General features: G+C 52.1%; 1 protein-coding gene across 3 annotated transcripts in view; it reads right to left on the bottom strand.

Annotated features, from left to right (window-relative positions):
• The window catches only part of KIAA0513 (KIAA0513 ortholog), a 60461-nt gene extending 48640 nt beyond the window's left edge, over positions 1–11821 (bottom strand). For 2 of the 3 annotated variants that reach the window (XM_032323820.1, XM_032323822.1), the window contains exon 1: positions 11590–11821. The gene's annotated coding sequence lies outside the window, so the exon portion shown is untranslated. The remainder of the gene's footprint in view (positions 1–11589) is intronic. The other variant, XM_032323821.1, reaches the window with a different exon arrangement.
• Between the last annotated feature and the right edge of the window lie 3828 nt (positions 11822–15649).

Below are 15649 nucleotides of genomic sequence, written 5' to 3'. Positions count from 1 at the left end.
CTCACTACATTCTGGGCCACTGAGCTAATGCTGTACAGATAACCTGATTTAACTCTCCTGTAACCCGTGGGCTAGGTCTATTGGAATCCCCATTTGATGGTTGGGAAAAGTGAAAGATGGTTGAAAAAGTGAGAGTCTAAAAATCCCACGATGTTAGAGCTGCATGGGACTTGAAATTTCCAGAAGATGGTGGGAGGCTGGCAGACAGACAAGACAGGGACAGGGGAAGGAAGCCTGGGGGGAAAGCCGTGAGACCCAGGACAGCAAAGTGGTTCACAGACAGCTGTGTCTAGAACCGACGCTTTCTGCCTACAACATCACCTGATGGGTAAAGGAAACCCCGGGAGAACGATCACTCTCCTCCCTGGACTGGTCTGTCGTCTCCCGGCTCAGGACCACGTCCTAAAATATCACCACCCCAGGCCAAAGAACGAGGCGGCTGCTTCTCTTTTCTCCTCGAATGGCCCGCAGCACCCGTGTGGACAGGGGCACAGTGTTACTTTGTAGAATTCAGGTCATTTGTTTGACAAACGTGTATGAAGCCCCTACCAGACAGTGGGAACTGTGGCAGGACCTTGGGAGTCAAGGAACAATAGGATATGTGCCTTCCTCCCCCAACACCATGGAGGGAAGGACAGATACAAGGAAATGATCACAGCGACATCACAAGGGCTCTGATTCCAGGGCACAGCTGTCACTGGGAGCCCAGAAGGAGGAGCGCTCCATTCTGCCTCCGTTCTGCCTGGGGACCCTTTAAAGACATTGTTCTTCAGGCTGCATCTAGGAGAAGCCTGCTGGTCAGGCTCGGGAGGAGACCCCGGACGGGTCTCTCCCGAAGCTGCGGGGAGTAGACACCCTGCACACAGTTAACGCGGACGCATTCTGACCTTGCTGGAGGGTCCGGAGGGACACCGAATACGGATCGCCAAGTCTGCCGCAACTTCAGTTTGTATCTGCAAGTACCGGTGACTCTTGGACCACAGTTGGGCGGGGGGTAAACCCCACGCAGTCGAAAATCTGCGTATAATTCCTGACTCCCCCAAAACTTACCTCCTGAGAACCCACTGTTGACCAGAAGCCTTACCGAAGATGTAAACAGACTATCACGTGTTTGATGCTACGTGTTACGTATTTTCTTCTTACGATAAAGCAAGCTGAAAACAGAATTTAGAAAGTTGTAAGAGGAAACACACTTACAACTCGGTACTATATTATCTGCATATAAGCAACCCTGTGCAGCTCAAACCCGTTGAACCTGCTGCTCCAGAGTCAACTGTAGTCCCCAAAACCTGAAAACCGAAACGTGCGTGATCATTTTTCTACTCCCAATAAATGGGAGCCGCATGCTTTTCTTTTGGGGGAGCCCACACGTAGAACAAGAATTAAAATGCACATAATTCTGTGCTCCAATCCTGCTTTGGAGTGTAAATAAGGATTTTTTTTTTTTTTTTTACAAGGGTACTTGGCAGATGTTTGCATGTAACTGAAAAGAAATCCGTTTCAGCTGCGGCTCTGCTCGGAGGGCAACTAAACAGCTTTCCGCGGGTGCTTCCAGCGTATTGATCCGCGGTTCTGAGGACACAGGCTCTTCCAGATGTCTTCCCTGCAGAATTCTAACTCCCAGTTTAAAAGGGAAGCTAATTTTCTTTCCTCTCCAATGCTTTAGCTGAAGGCAGTTTTGTTCGGTCTCCCCTTTTTAGGAAGAGAACGGAGAATCAGAGGCAGGTTTAACCTGAGAGAGAGAGAAGGGAATGAAAAGACGGGGTCTGCCGAGAACCTGTCGTGTTTCCAGAGACCAATAACCATCCTGACGTTTTCAGAAGCGACTGAGAAGCGCCAGGGATGTCGGCACCGCTCCGATCTACAGCAGGCCTGACCTACAGCACCACCATCAGCTTTGGGGCTGGGACATTCTTTGCAGGGAGAGCTGTCCTGTGTGGGCACAGTGAGATGTTCAGCAGCCTCTGTGGCCTCTCCCCACTGATGCCAGAAGCACCCCAACATGGAGACAATAAAAAATGTCTCGGGGGGGGGGCGCCTGGGTGGCTCAGTGGATTAAAACCTCTGCCTTCGGCTCAGGTCATGATCTCAGGGTCCTGGGATCAAGCCCCGCATCAGGCTCTCTGCTCAGTGAGGAGCCTGCTTCCTCCTTTCTCTCTGCCTGTCTCTCTGCCTACTTGTGATCTCTGTCTGTCAAATAAATAAATAAAATCTTTATAAAAAAAAAGTCTCTGGGGGGCGCCTGGGGGGCTCAGTGGGTTAAAGCCTCTGCCTTCGGCTCGGGTCATGATCTTGGGGTCCTGGGATCGAGCCCCGCATCAGGCTCTCTGCTTGGCGGGGAGCCTGCTTCCCCGCCCCCCTCTGCCTGCCTCTCTGCCTACTTGTGATCTCTATCTGTCAAATAAATAAATAAAAATCTTTAAAAGAAAAAATGTCCTGGATGCTTCCCCCAGTCGAATCCTCTGATCTGTATTAACTCGGAGCAGCAAACATGGCCAAAGCACCTCAATCCCGTTAACTGCTTTCTAGTGAGAACCCTTCTCTCTCTGGGGATCACGGCACACAACCCCCCAGATAGATCCAATAAAAAGGGACCACAAGAGACTGAAGACAATATATGACTCTGTGTGAAACGGTTTACATTTCTAGCCACAGGAGACCTTGCGCAGTGAAGCCCTCTGATTCCAACAGGCTCCAAATGGCGGTGGCTGTCATAGGTTTGCGCCCTCGTTCAACTCACTGTCCATGGGCAGCGCGCCAGTGTTTCAGGTAAGTAAGACCAATAAAAGCCGAGCCCACAGGGAGCTTATGTTCTTCTAGTCAGAGAACAAGGAGATCAAGGAATCATTACAGCCCATCATTGGGGCTGTAAAGCAGCAACGGGCTTGAGCTGTGCCGTTCGACAGAGAAGTCACCTGCCGCCCATGGCTGGGAAGCCCGTGAGATGTGGCTCATTTAAGCTGAGCTGTGCTGACCACACCGGATTTCGGACTTAGTGCAAAATGAGAATGTAAAATGTCTCATTAATAATTTTTATACCGATTAGCTGTGGAAATGAGATTTTGGATACACCAGATTAAATAAAATCCGTGATAAAAATTAATTTTGCCTGTTCTCTTTACTTGTTTAGTGTGGCTGCTAGAAACTTAGTTCAATGCACACAGCTCGCCCCTATTTCCATCAGGCGGTGCTGGGCCAGAGAAACCAGATGGAAGTGGGAAGCTCCTTCGGCCCGAGAGGCCGGGGAGGGTCACTCTGCCATCTGGGGCACCAGCATCCCAGCCCCAGGAAATGGCCAATTCACAGCTTTGCAGTGGGAATGGACCTGGCCCATTAAAGCGATAGTGAGGCAGTGTGGCTCTGTGGGGAGGGGGGGACATAGAGAGGGAGGGAAGGAGCTGAGAATGGCACAGCTGTGGGCCAGTGGGAGGCAGCGGCTTGGAGGCCAAGCTAAGGGGTTGGGATTTCATCCCAGGAGCCATGGGAGGGCCCTGGAGGGTTTGCATTGGGGGAACATCATGACCTCATTTAGGTTTTACCAAGATGCTACCCTCGCGTGGCTGTGTGGAGAGAGGACTGGCATGCAAGCAAGAACAGAGGCAGGCCTGCCGGGAGGGAGGCATGAGCTTCGTGGGACCCCTCGAGCTGTTGGGGCACTCTGGGTCAGCTGGCAGGGTTCCTGGGGGGAAGACAGGAAGGGCGCCCCGTGGCCCAGTCGGTTGAGCAGCGCTCTTGGTTTCCACTCAGGTCGCGATCCCCTGGGTTGTGGGCCAAGCCCCGCACTGGCTCTGCGCTCAGGAGGAAGTTTGCTTGCCCCCTCCTCCCTCTGCCCCTCGCCCTGCTCTGAGAGAGAGACAGAGAGAGTGCGCCCATGCTCGCTCAAATAAATCCTTAAAAACAGAAAGTAGAGGCGAGGGAATGAGTTCAGAGATGCTACTTATTTCCCACAGGATATTTAAGTCTGGTTAATTCAACTTATATTAAAATTTTGATTATATATAACACCTCTTTGTGCCCCAAGAGCAGGTAAGTGAAGTTTGGTGGGTTTTTTTTGTTTTTAAGAAAGAGAGAGAGTGTGAGGAGGAGGGAAGGAGAGGAAGAGAGAGCGCCTGAAGCAGGCTCCCCGCTGGGCGCCAAGCCCAATGCGGGGCTGATCCCACAACCCAGAGAGCACAACCTGAGCCGAAACCACGAGTCAGACGCTTAACCTTTGCGAACTGGTTTCCTACTTCCTTATACCACTGCACGAAGTTTCAAACTGGGGATTTTTAGGTTTGTCATTTGTTTTGGTCTCACTTAATGCGTTTACTTCATTCTTGCTACTCTACTATTAACTCAGAACTTGGTTTTCTTCTCGCATGAGGCTTTCATGAGGCTTTCACTCCTTTTAATTGGGCCCTATTTTTGCATCTCAGCCTCCTGGGATCCCCCCCAACCAAGTCCCCTAACTCAGGAGTGTCGGCAAACAGCGGCCCTCTGAGCTCATCTGCTCTGGTATTTTCCATTTGCTGTTTGCTCCGCTGTTGCTACCGTCTCCTTCTCCCCTAGCTCACTGGTCACTTTTGCCACTGGTGAGTCATTTGCTCTGAGTCATGCCTGGCTGTGAGGCAAAGCCCGGGAAAATGCCTCAGAACACACACCTGGCTTAGGAAAGGACGTCACTGAGGAATATGGTGTTTTCCTAAGTGGATTCAGTAATTAACTAAAAAACAAAATCCCCTCGTCTCTCCTGTTTCCTCCCCCTCCGAATTACCACGTCCCTCAGCATCTGCTGGAGATGATTCCTACGGTGGAACGAATCTCAGTCATGCGTCTTGGGTTGTGAGAGGCAAAAGGACATTTCTGAAACGAGCCCAGAAAACCCCTGAGGACGAAAGCAGGTTCTTCTCCCGGAACGTTCTTGCTCTACGGAACGGAACACCACCAACCTCACACACAGGCCACACGAGGGTCGCTCTTCGAGAGCTACGACGCTATTGTTTTACAAGGGGACCACTACACGGAACGTGAAACAAGGAAAAACGAGAACCGCCCCAGACCAGAGCGGGACCCGGATCAGACCGTGGGACAGAAAGACGAGCTGCGCGTGGACAGCGGGCCGATTCCTCGTCTGTGAAGCAGGGATGGCACCAACAGCTCCCCCGGAGTGTTCCTGGGGGGCTTAGCATGATGACCCCCGAGCGCGCTCAGCACACTGCTGGGCCCGGCAGAGCGAGGCAGATCAGCACGACCTGTCCCAGCGACGCCCCCCACCCCCCCAGGAGCACAACTGCCCCTCCCGCCTTTCTCCCCCAGAAGGCTCTGCGCTTGCCTCCCATCGTGGCTAACCCTGCCGTTACAGGACCTGGGACCCCGAGAACCACCCCAGGAATACGAGCACGTTCCCCACCCTCCGGCCTCAGAGCCGCACACTTCACATCACAGGCTCCTTGCTTCTGAGCACCTTCCCTCCAAATATCGGACTCCTGGCAGACTAATGTCACCAGCGCCTAACACGTGGGGACGCATCGGCCCGTCAGGTCCCCACAGAAGGGCTTCCGAAAATACAGCAGGAAGGAAGAATGGAAAGCAGGGGATGTAAGCACCGCCTTTGGGGTGGGGGGAGTGAGGGGTGGCACTCAGAGACATCAGAAGGGACGGCAGATCTGGAAGGAGACAAAGAAAAACCGGGTGTGATGGGTGCCCCTGGGGAAGGGACTGGGAAGCTGGAGGGCAGAGGCAGGAACTGCTCTTCACCAGGCATCTTGTTCTTTCTTTTTTTTCTTTTTTTAAAGATTTTATTTATTTATTTGACAGACAGAAATCACAAGTAGACGGAGAGGCAGGCAGAGAGAGAGAGGAGGAAGCAGGCCCCCTGCCGAGCAGAGAGTCCGATGCGGGGCTCGATCCCAGGACCCTGGGATCATGACCCGAGCTGAAGGCAGAGGCTTTAACCCACTGAGCCACCCAGGCGCCCCGGGCATGTTTTTCTTATCATCTGAATTCTGTACTATCTGCAGGTATTACCTTGTCCAAAACCTCTCCACGTTAAATAAAGAAGGGATCCTCTAACTCCCTTAATAAGGCGAGACAGAGCCAGAAGTGACAAGGTCTCAAAGGCAAAGGTGCAAGTCCTTTTGGACATTTCGCTGGCAGTCTGCCCTGTTTCCCCGGCCCCAGCCCCCCAAATACAAAGAGTTTCCCCCATGAATTCCTGGAGGGCTCATTCTCGGAACGCCAGCAATACTTTTCCCGGGTCATAACCTGAGACACTGAAACCCAGAACTCATAAAACCTTATGGAAAAGCCCTTCTGAATCACTGGGAAAGCCCAACAAGGGGAGATGCAACTTCTCCGAATGGTCTAGCACCCAGCAGATCTGGCCTCGTGAGGCCCACAGCTGGCATGTCAGCTCAGCTGCACCGTTTACTTCACTGTGGGACGTCAAGGAGAGAGGCCTCCACTACAAAGACAGGAGAAAGCAAACCACCAAGGAAGGAAATCATCCCTCCAGGGCTCATACACAGCCATCAGACAAACCCTGCAGCCTAGCCCGGGCTTGCACCACTAGAGAGACCCGTCTGCTAGCAGGCGGGAGGGCACGCCCCTTGCTATCCCATGTAGGAGACTCATTTTGTCCTCTTGACCTTGGGCAAGACACTCAATTGCTTGGACCCTTGGCCTCCTCACTCTGACACATGCAGATCACCACTGACCTTGCAAGTTGTCAAGAGCACAAGGCTTCATGTAAAAATATCCAAATCCACGTCATCATCCCTAAAGAGAACCCAGCACCTCCTGCCAGTCTTGCCCTTTAAAATGTTACTGGGTCTTGAAGTTAGAAGCTGTTACGCATTGAACTGTGTCCCCTAAAAAGATATGCAGAAGTCCTAACCCCCAGAATCTGTGACGGTGACCTTATTTGGAAACAGGGTCTTTGCAGATGTAATTAGTTACTTTAAGATAAAGTCATGATGGAATATGACCAACTCGATGGCGTCCTTATATGAATTAAAGAAACACACACATGCATGCACACACAGGGAGAGGAAGGCCGTGTGACCACAGCGGTACAGACCGGAGAGATGCAGGCTACAAGCCAAGGAATACGAGGATTGCTGGAAAACCACCAGAGGCAGGGAGAGAGGCAGGAACCAATCCGCCGTCTGGATCCCCAAGAAGGAAACAACCCTGCTGGCACCTTGACTTTGGACTCCTGGTCTCTAAAACTGTGGGAGAAAAACAGATGTTGTCTTAAGCCACCTGGTTGTGCTACTTTGTTACAGAAGCCTCAGGAAAGTAGTACAGTAAGTTATCCAGTTTTCCTCTCTATCTAGTTGCTTGAACTGTCTTGTCTAATGACTGACTAGTCAGCCATTCTACGTCTGTGTCTATGTCTGACTGTCCCCAGTACAAGAAAACTAACTCAGTATCGACCGTGGCAGCAATCCCTCCCATCTTTGAAAAAGTCTGTCATTAAAATCATTCATTCAACAAATATTTAATGAGCATGTACTATATGCCAGGCGCTCTCTGGGGCACTGCTGATACACTGGTAAATGGGCAGCAGACAATAAAAGCTTTCTCAAAGAAGACCATTTCTGATATTATGAGGGAAATTAAACACTCTAATATAATAAAGTACATGGGGTAGGGACCAGGAGGAAACTGTTTTAGTTGTCAGGGAAGGTCTAAGGATGTGATATTAGAGCAGTCCCTTGAATGACAGGGAGCCAGCCAGTGGAAATTTTGGTGAAAGGAACCGTCAGTGCAAAGGCCCTGAGGCACAGTGAACCGGATGTGCTCAAGGCACAAGAAGAAGATGGGATTTTGTGAGTAAGAGAGAGGTGACTTGTGAAGCTGGAGAAACAAGAAAGGTCAGCTAGCACTCACCTGGCACCTGAAGTACAACACAATGAGAAGTGAACTCAATCCCCAGAGTACTGGGGAACCACCAGGGAGAGGTATGCTTCCACCCACAGTTTTTACAAGATTACTCTGGCATGATACAGTTCTTAAAACTAAAACCTTCCTGGGGTGCCTGGGTGGCTCAGTAGGTAAAGCATCTGCTTTTGTCTTGGGTCATGACCTTAGGGTCCTGGGACCGAGCCCTAGTCAGGCTCCCTGCTCAGCAGGGAGTCTGCCTCTCCCTCCACCCCTCGCCCTGCTTTTGCGCTCACTTGCTCTCTCTTCTCTCTCTCTCAAATGGATAAGTAAAATCTTAAAAAAAGAAAGAAAGAAAGAAAGAAAGAAAACTAAACTAAAAAAATCTTCCTAACTATAACTTGCGTCCTTTGGTTCTTGGGCCACTACAGAACAAGTTTATTAATGACAGCCCTGAACCCTGTGACCATGCCCCCCTACCCAGATTCTCACACTTTCCAGCTCTAATTCACTCACCACCACAGCAATTTCCAATGGCTATTCTTGATTTTTTCCCCTATCTCCTTTTTAAATGTGATGTCCGCAAAAGAACACAATACTCTAAGCACGGAGTCATAGATTGGAACTGTTATCTTTCTCATTAGGGACTGTACATCTATTGTTGTGCCCTAAGGTTGTCTTGGCTTTTTTTTTTTTTTAATTTGTCAGAGAGAGAGAGCACAAGCAAGCAGAGTGGAAGGCAGAGGCAGAGAGAGAAGCAGGCTCCCCGTGGAGCAAGGAGCCCAGTGCGGGACTCGATCTCTGGACCCTGGGATCATGACCTGAGCTGAAGGCAGCCGCTTAACTGACTGAGCCACCCAGACATCCCTGTATTGGTTTTTAATTCTGTTTTCTACCATTGCCCATTGAGGCATCTCTCAGATAACCTCCCTCTGAAGTCCTTTTCCAGATCTGGATGCCCAGAGCTAGAAAGTGGGATTAAAGCATGTTCTTCTCTAACAAGAACAGTTGTGCCCTGTTTTCTATTTAAAAAAAAAAAAAAAAAAAAAAAGGTGTCACCATAACCCAAACAATGCCACGTATCGAATACTGTATCCGATCAATAAAACTACTGGGCCAGCTTCCCTCATTTCACAACCACCACGCTCTTCTTCCGGGTGGAGGACAAGGAAAACTCTCAGGGACATTTCCCTAGAATTGCTTTGTTCTCTTGCATCACTATAACCGCTGAAGACACCTAGACTATTTGGAAACACAGAGCAGTTGGGCAAGAGGCTCCTTGCAAGCCACTTCCTACTAGAGTTCTCAAAGACGCATAAACAAATCTGAGTAGATGCAGAAGCTCTGGGGCTGTGGTGGGGGAACCGCCGGTGCAGGAGTACTGGGGAGCTGAGCTGACGGAGTCAAGAGGCCAGTGATGGCAGAGAAAGATGTTCTGCCCTTGGGTGCTGGGGAAGACCCCACGTCCTCGGAGGCACCGTAAACTGTCCTGTCCTTTCCCCACCCACCCCACAGGCTGATGGCAGACTGCTGCTTCTGGTTAACCCCAGAAGGTGAGGCTTATCGTTTTGCTTTGCCACTAGGACCTAAGTGACTCTGAGCACTCACTTGGCCTCTGTTCTCTCATCTGTGACATGTGACTGGTAACACCACCTATCACTCCCAAGTTTATGGTGAAGCTCAATTGAGATTTTGTGCACGACCCCTTTGTAAAGTACTCTGTCATGTACAACTGAGGGGTTGTTATGAGCGACAGGATTTTACTCCTCCCTTTGTGTATTTTTCCTGCTGCTGGTTGAATTTTCATGACTTAAAAAAAAAATCTTCTCAGGTTGCTTTTGATGTTTCTTTTAACCTAATTATTTTCCTTTTTTTGAGGGAGGAAGCAGTGGGGGAGGGCATATAGTGTGACTCATTCCATTCTAAACCTTTCTCGGGATTGTCCTAAAAGATGTCATCTCTGGGGGTCACCATAAGGCACTTTACCTCTGAAGAACCAAAGTTAATTGTCATACAAAGAGTATCACTATTGTCCATTCTCTGGAGTTCTGTAGCAAATTATTTAAGGTTTGTGATTCATTCACATCACCCAGTAGTAGCTTTTTACTGCCTTTAGTTGTTACATTTTCAAATAATGGAAACCATCTTCAGGCTGACGCATGCCATAGGAGAGACACATGTTACCAAAAAACCCCCAAATCCAAAAACAACCATGGGAATGCATCCCAAAACCATACAAGAGGCTAGAGATCATCTGTAATCACTGAAAGTGCCTATGTGTGAGTCCCCAGTCATTTCATTTCTTTTATAGAAAAAGAAAATCTCATGAGTCAACTTTTTCATTGTGAGCAGGTCTCAAAAGCCTTTCGCCCCAAGTTTCAAATGCGTAAGCAGTCCTATTTCTGAACAAATGGACATAAAAACAAGTGACAGGGGTGCCTAGGTGGCTCAGTCATTAAGGGTCTGCTGTCCGCTCCGGTCATGATTCCAGGGTAGGGGGACTGAGCCCCGGATCCAGCTCCCTGCTCCGCAGGAAGCTGGCTTCTCCCACGCCCCCTGCTATGTTCCCTCTCTCTCTATGTCTCTCTGTCAAATATAAAATCTTAAACAACAACAACAAGAAACAAAAAACGAGTGACAGTGGAAGGGAGAGACTGAACAAAGAGAAAACAAACTTCCAAACGGGAAGGTGTAAAAGACCAAGGAGAGGGTTCATGTGTAACCAATCAAAATCACCCTTTTCCTCTTTCCTTAATTCCCTGTTCTGTATCTTGGCTGCCCTGGTTTGGTTCCGGGAGGGGGTCCCTCTCCTGAAGTGACTCTGAAACATTAGCATTAGGCGGCCGCGGTCTGGGCGGCAGCGTGGAAAGCAGCCGGGGCCCTGACAGCTGTCCGCGTGCCTCCACCACTGACTCACCCCAGCGACAACCTCCCCACCAGGCGCCTCACCTGCCTGCTCCGAGCCAAGTTCCTGCTCAGTCTGCAGGTCGGCGCCCCCGCCCCACACTCAACCCCAGAGTCAGACGAGCAGGCCAAGGCTAGTGCCCACCGCAAAGTCGTCCTCTGAAATCCGGTCGAGGTACAAGCCAGGGAAGGGCAAGCCGGGCGCCGGCGGGAAGAGGCGCCCAGTCCCCGGGACCACGGGTTCAGGCCGCCCCGAGCCAGCTGTTCCGCAGCTGCCAACCCGGCGCCCGCGCTGCCGTGCCCTCTGCAAACCTCGTCTGCTTGCCGGCCCGTCCGGAGGGCGGGGGAGCCCCGGGCAGGCACCGGCAGCGCTGGCGCGGCAGCACCGGGTCCGGAGCCCCCTCTCCCGCACCCGCACCCGCACCCGCAGCCCGCCCGCCGCCCAGGAGCAGAGAGGCGGCGAACTTGCGCCCGAACACCCCGCACGACTTGGCTGACGTCCTTCCCATCCTGGCCCCAGGCACCCCCTCCCCAGCGCGCGCTCCCCGGAGTCTGGGGGTTCTTGCTCCCCGACCCTGAGGAGCTGACTCCACCCCAAAGCCACTTGACGACACCATCTGCCACCGGGGGGTGGGGACCCCCAGTCCACCCCCCCCAGCATCCCCAGGTACTGCACCGCCCCCCGCACCGCGGGCTCCCGGCTCCCCTTCCTCCTCCTCACCCCCAGCTCGCGCCGACCCTGCAAAAGCCCCCGAGGCCCCGACCCCCGCGCGCGACCCCGCGTCATCCCGCGGCCCCCTCCGTCCACGCGCGGCCCCTCACCCGCCGGCCCTCGGAGAGCCCCGCGCCGCCCGGACGAGTGACCCGTGTTCCCCCTCCCGGGCGCCGGCGGGAGCCTCTCTCACCGCGGCGGGCACCGGCCGGCGGGTCCGAGCGGGGAGCGAGCGGCTGCCTCCGGGCTCCGCGCTGCGGCCACTGCGCGGGCCTGAGAGCCGGGTCCTTCCGAGGCGACAGCCGCGCAAGCTGTCAGTCAGGCGGCCGTGCCCGCCCCCCGGCGCCGACTGCGCAGGCGCGAGGGTGGCCCCGCCCCTTCCCCGCGGCAGGCCGGAGCGCGGGTCACGTGAGGGGGCGGGGCGGCTGCTCGCGGGCGGGGCAGTTACAGTCCCGGTACCCGTCCCGGATCTCTCGGTACCGGGGCTGTCCCTGGGCGGGAAATCTGGTCCCGCGGCGCCCGGGAGCGCGCTCGGACGGCTCCGGTGGATCGCTGTTGCGGAAAGTCGTGGAACTAGGGTTCCCCGGGGGCAGCTGGGTGGGACGGGCCGTTCTGCGAGCGCAGAAAAGAGGGATTTGGGGATTTGGGTCCGGAGGGCTGGGGGAGCCCCGGCCGGGAGCCGCGGAGTGAGACCGGTTCTGGGTGCGTCGGGGCCCCGACTGTCGCCACCTTTAAGACAAGATGACGTTTGCCGTCCCCTGCCCTCCAGTTCCAGGGATAGGGTGAAGTCTTGACCTTAACGAACACGCTTTCAGAGTGAGTCGGGCAAGGAAGCAGGTACCGAAGGGCACGCGGAGGCCTGATTTAGTTTTTGAAGGGGGCATCTTGAAAAGCTGATAGATCCCACCTCGCTTGCCCCGAAATTTCTAGGCCAGTCTGCATCTTTTCAGCAGATGCAGCAAAGGACTTTCAGACCATTTGGTTCCTGGTTCCCTCATACCTCTAAAATTAAGAGAAAGGGTTAAAAAAGTGTCTCCTGTGGAAGCTCTTCTCAATTCTAGAGGAAGGACGTATAGAAACATAAACTGATGCCCACTCCCAGTAATTTCGGGGGTGCGTCATACTTGGGTCCAGCACCAGCAAGATAGAGCCTAGGATCCCAGTGGGCTGACCTTCTCCCCTGGCTTCCAGCCTGCATTACAGAGCTCTAGGGCTCCTTCTGGTGGTTGCTTGTATGAAATGATAAAGCCCCGTCCCAATAAGCGTAGTGCTCTCTGAAACAGGGGGGAATGTCAGTGCAGAATTTCTATGCAGAGAACTGCAGGTTCTCTGAAGCCCTAGGAGTTACACGGGAGGATCTGGGGTTCTGCCACTTTTAGGAAAAAAGGCCACTTGGACTGATGACCAAACATGTTTGCTGTGCCCCAAGTGCACCTGCTAATCCCAGCAGAGGGTTGGCAAAGTTTAAGAAAACAACATGAAGGAAAAAGCCAGAAACTTTACCCACAAGAATTATGGGGCCTTTGGTGTCATAGCTACTTCTGGCCCATTCCAGATTTGCCTGACCAGCTCGGTGTGGCCATCATCTATGAGAAATATTTCAAGTTTAGTATGAACTCAGGAAGGGAAGGAGTGTAAGCTAGCATTCATTCCCTTAAGTGGACACTACAAAAAGGTGTGCATTGCCTTTGATGCCTCCAGCAGAATACGAGCCCATCTAGTGGACTTTGTGGGAACAGGATGGCATCTGTGGTTGGACAAATCCTCACCTAGTTTGGGGAGTGAACACAGCATAAGGCAAGGACCCAAGCAGCCCTGACCTGACTCTGGTGATAACCACTCTTCAGGAAAACTGGAAAATGTGAGCTCATTGAGGGTCAGATTCCATTCAGGCAAAGTATCATTTCTCAAGAGATTTGTATGAACCCTGCCTCGCCATGCCTCAGAAAAGGTCTTCTGACCTTGCCAGCAGGTTGGAGAGAGGCAGATACATAGCCATTTAAAAAAGGGTGGGGAGCAGAGTTCTGCAAACCACAGGCCAGTGAACTGGACATAGGGCGTGGGAAATAGGACAGATCACTCACAAAATAACTGTGAGCCCTCAGAAGAGGAAGCATTGATGACAAAGACCAGGTCATCGCTAGGTTGACCATATTTCTGTTGTGAAACATACAGACTGCTAAGTCAGGAAATAGTATAGAAAGAGTGTACTGGGGCCTGGGAGGTGTATTTACCAGGATTCTTTCAGTTAAGAGTGACAGAACTCAATTCACACTGGTTTTTCAAAAAAAAAAAGAATAAAAGAATAAAAGGCTTACATAACTCACCTAAATTCTGGGGTTGGCCCAGCGGGATCCAGGGGTACCAATGATGTCCTCAGAACTCAGTCTTTCTCCCCTACTTGACCGCCTCCTTCTGATCTGGCTTCACTCTAAGATCAGTGACTTTTTTATAAGGTAGTCTCCAGGAGCGACGGCACAGGTCCTTTCAACTTAGAGACCCCGGGGGGCAGAAGTACTCTGTCCTTCAACAGTTCCAGCAAAAGTCCCAGGATTTCATCTCAGTGGACCAGCACTGGTCGTGCGCTCATCCCCTCAAGCCCATCCCTTAGGCCAGGTTGTTGGGGTGACTGGACAGGAGTGAAGCTCCGCCCTACCCGACTCCTTGGGATGGGGCGTCGCCACAGGGAACTGAGAAGATAGATTCTGGGCCGGTAGGGGAATGTCACAGATAACCAGGACAAAGCATGTGCTGAGGTATCTCATGGTATCGTATAAAGGACATGAAGAAAGGGTGGGAGAAATAGGAAATTGATTGGATGGCTGAGTCTATACTCAAAAATACCTTGACTAGAAGATGGCTCGGAAAACGAATTCTATGAGATCAGCCAGGCAACTCTTCCGCTTCTGGTTGCCCGCCATGCCTATTTCCCCCTCCCGCTCTGTAACATACTGCCACAAATGTTGTGGCTTCAAGTAACATAGATTTACTCTTTTTTTTTTAAAGATTTTATTTATTTATTTGACAGACAGAGATCACACGTAGGCAGAGAGGCAGGCAGAGAGAGGGGAAAGCAGGCTCCCTGCGGAGCAGAGAGCCCGATGCGGGGCTCGATCCCAGGACTCTGGGATCATTACCTGAGCTGAAGGCAGAGGCTTTAACCCACTGAGCCACCCAGGCACCCCTAGATTTACTCTTTTACAGCACTGGAGTTCAAGTTCTAAGTGACTTATCTCTACATTGAGGTATCAGAGGGACCATGTTCCTTCTGGAGGCCCTAGGGGAGGAGGGCCTCCTTGCCTTTCCAGTTTCTGGGGGGCTTCCAGCATCCCTTAGCTGGGGGAGGGGTCTTCTTCAATCTTCCAAGGCAGACCCCTTTAATAGTTCCTGGTTCTTCGGAGCCCTTCTAGGCACTGATGCGTATTTAGGGCACAGGCTGGTGGTTTTGTCGGATGTCTCTCAGTGTAGGGTTCTCTGTCTGCCCCTCAAAGTCAGGTGGCAGAGTGCGGGCAGCAACAGCACGGATGTGTGTCCTCAGGGCTTCGGATCAGGAGGCACAAACATCCCTCTGTCTCATTATTGCCGATGCTGTTGGCCCACGGTTGAGATGGTGACCTATTTTTCTACTGTAACAGTATCTTTTCCCCTTTGTCATCTGTGGGAAAGATACTTTTAGACTATTTAAATATCCTCTTTTTCCAATGAACTTCCACCCAACGGCTGAGCATCCAGTAATGATAATGCCAGGCTGACTGCCGGATGCTGAGTGGTCTTAATCGGAGTGGTCTTAATCAAAGTCCTTGACCTTTTCCGGTTCTTCTCTGCAAAGCAGCTGAAGTCACCTTTAGAAATCACACATGGGACCAAATCCTCCAGTGGCTTCCTACTGCCCCTCAGATGTGGCTAGAATCCTTCCAGTTGTTTGGGCCATGCATGGTCTGGCCCTTCCAAGCTCTCCAGCTCGGTTTCCTCACCCTCCACATGCTGGCCCCTTCAGAACTTCCCGCAATCCACGCTGCTTTCTTCTGCAAGGCCTTCCGACCTACTCTTTTGCCTGGAACCCTCCACCTCCATCCCCTGCATGCCTTTGCTTATGAAATATCCATGTGTCCTTCACCTATCACACAAAAGGAAGCTGTGTGACCCCAGGCCAGGCCAGATGCCCAGGTA

The sequence above is a fragment of the Mustela erminea genome, chromosome 19, assembly GCF_009829155.1.
Source record: "Mustela erminea isolate mMusErm1 chromosome 19, mMusErm1.Pri, whole genome shotgun sequence".
NCBI lineage: Eukaryota > Metazoa > Chordata > Mammalia > Carnivora > Mustelidae > Mustela > Mustela erminea.
Note: the sequence above shows the minus strand (reverse complement) of the source record. Positions and strands in the feature narration are given on the sequence as shown.